Here is an 8,094-nt window from a genome sequence, read left to right as displayed (position 1 = left end):
CTCGAGGAAATCGGTTTTAGTTGGGCCATGTACTGGCATGTTTTAATATTTTGTTTAGAATGCATGCTAAGGTTGAATGTTGAAGAACATGCCAAACAAAGTCATTCTAATAAAGATAATAATCTGATGAGACATTAAATAAAAACCCTCAATTATAGTATATTAAGTCACGTAAGACTTCCATCACCATGGTTTTAATCAAACCACTGTTCGTCGAAACCTTGTTCGCCAAAGCGAAGGGTACACTTCTACCAGTGGGAGGTTAAAATACATTGGAGTTTTTCTTAATGGTGATGGGTCGATTTAAAATGACGGTTTTGCTTGTTCGCCAAAGCGAAGGTTGATAAACACGTCATAGGCATAGTAGAGTAGTACAAATATTATGTGTACGTGGTGACATGTAGTGTCCACTCTACTGATACTGAAATCACACTTGAGGACAATGGTCAGAGCCATTGGATTGTGTGATTGGCTTGTTAGCTTTTTCGCATTTGAGGTTGATAGTTGAGCTATCAACTGGTATGGATTAAGTTTGTTGGCCTACTTAATCAACTCATTTCGGCTTGTTCGCCAAAGCAAAAGTTTGAAATGGGCCGGATGGGATCTCGGTCCAGTAGGAAAGTCAACGGGCTTTCCCGAGTTAATAGTGAGGGCTATTGGCTTGACTAAAATAGTGGGAGCATCGTTTAATAAAAGACCATATTAAATAATAATGAACTTTATAATAACTTTATCTTTCTGCAATTGTAGATTCACCAAAATTAGCATTATGAACCTGTGATCGATAATCGAGAAAGAAAACAGGTTGGATGGATCCAATTTCTCAGACTGGTATTGTAATCTTCGAATTATACGCAAGTCAGAAAAGAAATTGTATATCCTTGAAAAGCCATACATGGCTGAGCCTGATCCTGATGCCACTCAGAAAGTAAAGGATACTTATCAAAAGTTCCTTGATGATGTTGATAGCGTTCAATGCTTGATGTTAGCATTGATGACATGTAACAACTACTTTCTTTCTATCAGATTCATAATATCGATTAATAAAAAGATAGCATATTTATCAAAACAAGTTGGGCCCAAAAATTTCCTTTACTTAGTAATCACATTCGTTACAACACAAAACATCATATGTCAAGGACTTTCGAACAAAACGAAACAAGGGACAGTGCAGCCAAATCTCCCGCTTGCCGACGTCCATCCGACCAAGTCCTCACCTATTTCCTGTACAACAAAGAAAACAACGGGTGAGCATAAAGATGCCCAGTAAGTAACAAGTCTTTACGCTATCATCCCGTGCATTACTCCTCAATTCTCTTTGTGTTCTTATCAAAATTCTAATTCAACTTCTCATTTTCTTTCTTTTCTTTTCTTTCTATTCTTTCTCTTTCTCAATCTCATACGCCTTTCTCATGGCGGAAACCGCTCTCTCTCTCTTAGCGGTTTACGTGTATTCCGCTCTCTCATGGCGGAGTCCGTCTTTCTCATAACGGATCACATGCATTCCGCTCTCTCAGGCGGAGATCGCTTACATAGCGATTTACAAGCATCGCTCTCTCATGGGGAGACCGTTCTTTCTCATAACGGTTTACATGAGGATAACTCTATACTCACGAGTTCCTCGCACAACCTAGTTCTTTTCTTTTATAGCACTTAAGAATCATTATCTTCTAGTGCTAGTCTTTCTTCTCTTTACTCTAAGAGAATTTGTTCTTTTCTTTACTCTATTCATAGAGTGTTTCTTCTCATTTCTCATATTTCTTTCTTATGTAATATTCAATTAAACATATGCTATGGATGACTCATGCATAAATTTCCTTAATGCATTCATGACATGCAAATATGCTACGTTGCATAAGGTAAGGTTCTCTAATTCTACTTTGGTTCTTTTAGGCATTTCATCAAACAATATGTGTGCATACATAAACTCTATTCTAACTTTAATCATATTTCTTTCTAACCATCCAAAATTGGAGTTCAACTCCTTTAAATCATCACACTCTGCAAAGAGAAACACACTTCAAAAATTCCTCTCAATTACTTCTAATTCTACCATACTTCTACCACAATTTCACAACACAATCACATCCTCATGGTGGAAAATCCTTCATGTAACAACATTGAACCCATTCATGAATTCATCAACTCATTCAACATAAACATTCAAGATTAATCATAGATCTAAAACTTTCTACACCTCATTCAATCAAGTAAATCACAACTTAGATGAATTTACTTACCTTGGACACAAGTAGAACCCACTTAAACTCTCCACTCTTGATGGCTTAACACTTTCTCTTAACCTTCAATACAAAACTTAATAAGGATCCCATCTTTCAACAAATGAAAATTTGCTTCAGAGTAAGGAATCTTACCTTTTAGTACTTAGGATCAATTTGTAACAAATTCTAGTCAAAAGCTCTTCAAGAATCCTTGGAATCTGGATGAAAAATTTGAGAGAAATAGGGGATGAAAGAGGCGGTGGTGAGAAAAACAAATGAAGGGGTTTCTAAAGCTAACCCTTAATATCACTATTTTTCTCCACTCTTTCCCAAAATACCCTTACTCACTCTTGAAATTCCATTTAAGACCTTTCATTCTTTACAAAACAACCCACTCAAACTATTCTCCATGATTTTTTCTACAATTCACTCCCCACTTTTCCTGCTAAAAAGGGGTAGAATGGTCATGGTCTCAAAAGAAAGAAATCTCAAAAACTCAAGGGAAACATTCAGCTGAGTCTTCGCCGCGGCGAAGCTATTTTCTTCGCCTCGGCGAAAACTCAAAGAGGCCACCGGGTGAAGCACTCCCTCTTCGCCGCGGCGACAAAACTCCTTCGCCCCGGCGAAGACTAAACCCTAAATTTGCATCATACTAACCTTCAAGGAAAACACTCAACCAAACCAATACACCTTTTCACCAAGGATAAACCAAACAATAATAACAACATACAGACTCAACTAAGGATAAATCGATAAACATTTGAACCCTTCATCAAATCTTAACTACGTACCTCAAGTGGGGTGTTATATGACACCTATGTTGCAAAGCAGCATGAGAATATGATGCTTCTTCCAATATTCTACACCTCAAGGAGCTTTCGAAACAAATGCTCGACATGAGAGGTACAAGGTGTCGAAAGCACTGTTTGGGAGTCGTCTGACTAAGGGAGCCTAAGTTGGTCCTCATATGCTTAGATGATGAGACATAGGAGGCTTGAGACTTTGGAGGTGGCTTGGATGCAGAATTACAAATGGATTAATTCTGCAATCCTTGCCTGACTCTTATGCTCCGTTCATAATGAATTTCAATATGAACTGATAGAGAAAACCCTATCAGAACTTTTGAACATGTTGAGGACTACAGAGCAGGAATTGAAAAAGTCCAAGCTTGTTTTACTGGTTGCTGCCATTAAAGCAAACGGCAACGGCAAGGGTAAGGCCAAAGCCAAACCCAAGCTCAAGCCCAAAGGACAGGTTGCTCTTGGGCCTGAGAGTGGATAGGGAAGGGCAAGGTAGTCTGATTCTTTTGTGGCAAGCCTGGCACTGGAGGAAACACTGCAAGGCTTTCCTTGCAAGCAAGAAGGAGTCATAGGCTACGACTTCAGGTATTTTTATGATTGAGATTAATTTCTCTCCTTAACATCTTGGGTCATTGACACAGGAGTGTGGTGCTCACATTTGTACTGATGTGTAGGGACTAAGGCAGAGTAGAGTGCTCGCCAAGGGAGAGGTGGACCTACGAGTTGGAAATGGAGCACATGTGGCTGCATTGGCTATAGAGACTTACTGTTTATCTTTGCCTATGGGCTTGTTATGGAACTACATAATTGTTATCACGTACCTTTATTTCTAGAATTATTTCAATATCCGCTTTGGATAATATAGGGTATCATTTTGAGAATCCAATAGATTGTTGTCCTTTAGTTTGATATTCTATTTGGAATTGTAGGTAATGGATTATATTCTTGATTTAAACAATAAAAGTATCCAACATTGAAACCAAGAAAGAAACATAGCAATCAAAACCAGACATATCTGGCACTGTAGATTGTGTCATATTAATAAGACTCGCATTGCAAAACTTCAAAGGGATGGAGTTTTGACCCTTTTGACTTTCAGTCATTTGAGGTAGGTTAGTCAGCATGTTAGGCAAGATGACCAAGTCTCATTTCACAGGACAAAGTGAAAGGGCTACTGAGCTGTTAGGCATCATCCATAGTGATGTATGTGGCCACTAACAGTTGAAGACAAGGTGCATATTCATACTTCATCACATTTATGATGATTTCAGTAGATATGGTTATGTCTACCTCATGAGCATAAATTGAAGCCTTTGATAAATCAGGAATTCAAGAATGAAGTACAGAATAGGTTAGGCAAAAGTATTAAAGCTATTTGGTCAGATCGAGGAGGTGAATACTTAAGCTTAGGGTTTTCAGAATACTTGAAGGAATGTGGGATAGTATCACAACTCACCCCTCCTTATACACCCCATCACAATGGAGTGTCAGAAAGAAGGAACGGACCTTACTTGACATGGTCAGGTCCATGATGAGTTTTAGTGATTTACCTGCATCGTTCTGGGGTTATGTCTGGAGACTGTGACTCAGTTTTGAACCGTGTGCCATCAAAGTCTGTAGATAAGACTGCATATGAGCATGGAGTGGGCAAAAGCCCAACTTGTCTTATCTAAGGATTTGCGTTGCGAAGCTTATGTTAAGAAATTGACTTCGAACGAGCTAGGCCTAAAATCCTGTAAATGTATTTGTGGGGTATCTAAAGTAGACCAAAGGATACTATTCTACCACCAGAAGAGCGCAAAATTTTTGTACTCGATCTGGTGTGTCTTCTAGAAAAGGAATATTTTCTAAGAAGTAATAGTGGGAGAAAAGTAGAACTCGATGAAGTTTTAGAACCACAAATATACTAGACGAAGGACAGAATGATGTGCCACAGGAATGGTTGAACATCATGAGGAGGTTACTCCACAACTTGTGGATCAAAGTGAACCACCTCAGGTAGCACAGGAGCTACGTAGATATGGGAGAGTACGCCATGAGCCCGAGAGATACGGTTATCTCGTGACTCAACATGGTGACGTACTAGTCTACTAAGACGATGAACCCAAAACCTACGAAGACGCTATATCGGATCCATATTCTGTTAAATGGCTTGAAGCCATGAAATCTGAGATGGACTCTATGTATCAGAACCAAGTGTGGTCTCTAGTGGAACCACCTGAAGGGGTAAAACCCATATAGTGTAAATGGGTCTTCAAGAAGAAGACTGACATGGATGGCAACGTGCATACTTATAAAGCACGGCTGGTTGCCAAAGGTTTCAAAAAAATTCATGGCATTGACTATGAAGAAACCTTTTCGCCGGTTGCCATGATTAAATCCATCCGGATTATGCTTGCGATTGCTGCATATCATGACTATGAGATTTGGCAAATGGATGTCAAAACTGCTTTCCTGAATGGAAACCTTAAGGAGGATGCTTGAGATTTGACACAACCTGATGGTTTCGTTCTTGATAGTCAAGCTAATAAGATATGCAAGTTACAGAGATCCATTTATGGACTCAAGCAAGCTTCAAGGAGCTGGAACATTCGTTTTGATGAAGCCATAAAAGAACTCGGTTTTATCAAGAACGAAGATGAGCCCTGTGTTTACAAGAAAGTGAGTGGGAGCGCAGTAGCATTTCTAGTGTTGTATTATGTCGATGACATACTTCTGATCGGGAATGATATACCAAACTTGCAGTTGGTAAAGACTTGGTTATCCAAGTGCTTCTCCATGAAGGACTTAGGAGAAGCAGCCTACATCCTTGGTATAAAGATCTATCGTGATAGATCACGTAGGTTGCTTGGCCTGAGTCAGAGTGCATATATTGACAAAGTACTAAAAAGATTCAGTATGGAAGAATCCAAGAAGGGATTTCTTCCGATGTCACATGGTGTTTATCTCTCTAAGGAATTGTGTCTTAGGACACAAGATGAGAGAGATAAGATGAAGAGGATCCCATATGCATCAGTAATTGGAACCATCATGTATGCCATGTTATGTACTCGAATTGATGTCTCATGTGCTTTAAGCACTTGTAGTAGATATCAGTCGGACCCAAATGAGTGTCACTAGATGACAGTCAAGAATATTCTTAAGTACCTGAAGAGGACTAAGGATATGTTCTTGGTTTATGGAGGGGAAGATGAGCTCACTGTAAGAGGATACAATGATGCTAGTTTCCAAACGGACAAAGATGATTATCAATCTCAATCAGGGTTTGTATTTTGTCTCAATGGCAGTGCAGTGAGCTACAAGAGCTCCAAGCAAAGCACTGTAGCGGACTCTACAATGGAGGCTGAGTATATTGCATTGTCAGATGTGGCCAAGGAGGCAGTCTGGATTAAGAAGTTCATTATTGAACTTGGTGTGGTTCCTACGATTGTTGATCCTATAGACATCTATTGTGACAACAATGGAGCAATTGCTCAAGCCAGGGAACCACGGTCTCATCAGAATTCTAGACACATACTCAGACGATTCCATCTCATCAGAGAGATAGTTGAGAGGAAAGACGTGCAGATTAGTAAAGTGCATACTGACAACAATCTCGCAGATCCACTGACAAAGCCTCTATCATAACAGAAGCATGAAAGGCACTTGAGATCATTTGGTATTAAATACATGAATGATTGGCTATAGTGCAAGTGGGAGATTGTTAGAGTAGATGCCCTAAAGCTAATCAATTATTGTAGAATTGACTTTTTGTAATAATGTTCATTAATCAATAATAAAAGGCATTTTATCCTATATCGCATAAATCATTATTATTGCAATATGTATTGATATATGTCCTTAGAATGGTAGAACCGTGACAAGGGTATCAGGTGTTTCAAATCTTGATAGTGAGAACCCTATGAGCACATATGGTGGCTATTCTAGAAACGTCCGTAGCTCCAGTATTATTCTAAAGTAAGGGCACAGATAATACGGTAAGACTATCATAGTGTTGAACGACCCTGTCGAAAGGTAGTGACTGATCTCACTTGTTGAGGTTGTTTGGTGATAACTTAGTGCAACACATGGGTGCTTGCTGTAGGCGAATACACCGCAGCAAGTTCACTGGACTGACCCACCAGAGGATTCCATATGGATAGTAACCCCAGTGTCTATGGAACAAATCCTCTAACGAATGGTGGTGCATGTGATTCTTAGACTTGAGATCACCAGAGCGCCTTGTGCACCGATTGGTGCAGTTTGACACTAGCCTAACGCAGTTCTATTCAGAGCTGTCAATACGGTGGTGATTGGCTACATCAAGGAGTGTATCAAGACTATGGTGGATTGACAAAGGATTCATCACTCCCGGGTACGGGAGAAGTTATCTCACCGCGCAATTCAGTATATGGCAATGACAATAAGACTGTGGCCACAGTGGGATTGAGTTGTTGCTCTACCCGGATTATAATACAGGTTATTGGTCCAGAAACTGAATACATAATATCGAGAGTAACTGAAGATTGACACTATTTCTATTCCTTCGTCTCGTCGAGATAGCATATGATGAAATGATCAAATTGTACAGTAACCATATCATTGACAAGTAGCTACTTTGCGGAATCCGAATCTATCGGGTGGCCATGATGCCTTGCTAGGGGCCAATCTTGGTCTGTGTTTAGTAAGACGATTAATTGGTGTTAATCTCGATACTATACACTGCCGGTATGACGAAGAGCCTATAGGTCACACACATAGAAGATAATTTAAGAGCCAAGAAGAAAGAAGGGCGTTTTCATCTTTTTAGGCGAAAGGGTATTTTTGTAATTTTACAGTGCAATTAAATTTGCTAAGGTCGTAGCCTTTATTTAATTTATTAGAAAAATTAAATAAGTGAAATTATGTTTAAGTATGTGTTCACATATATTTAAATAAATTATCATTATTGTTAAATGTTAATATATATATTAAATATATATTAATTGATTTTAACTGAAGATAATGATGAATTAAAATAAATATCTAATTAGGGGGTGTTTGGAAATATGGGTTGTTTGGGTTGGAGCTCAAGCCCATTCCATATGGGAATA

At 39.0% G+C, this 8,094-nt stretch overlaps 1 long non-coding RNA gene across 1 annotated transcript; it reads right to left on the bottom strand.

The window, feature by feature from the left end:
• Positions 1–1,183: 1,183 nt before the first annotated feature.
• On the bottom strand, positions 1,184–2,436 carry LOC116112989. Its single transcript, XR_004125342.1, has 3 exons — positions 2,376–2,436; positions 2,241–2,303; positions 1,184–1,224 (listed from the first exon to the last, which is right to left on the bottom strand). It is a non-coding gene; the product is annotated as an uncharacterized LOC116112989 (long non-coding RNA).
• Between the last annotated feature and the right edge of the window lie 5,658 nt (positions 2,437–8,094).

The sequence above is a fragment of the Pistacia vera genome, unplaced genomic scaffold (assembly GCF_008641045.1).
Source record: "Pistacia vera cultivar Batoury unplaced genomic scaffold, PisVer_v2 Contig672, whole genome shotgun sequence".
Classification (NCBI taxonomy): Eukaryota; Viridiplantae; Streptophyta; class Magnoliopsida; order Sapindales; family Anacardiaceae; genus Pistacia; species Pistacia vera.
Note: the sequence above shows the minus strand (reverse complement) of the source record. Positions and strands in the feature narration are given on the sequence as shown.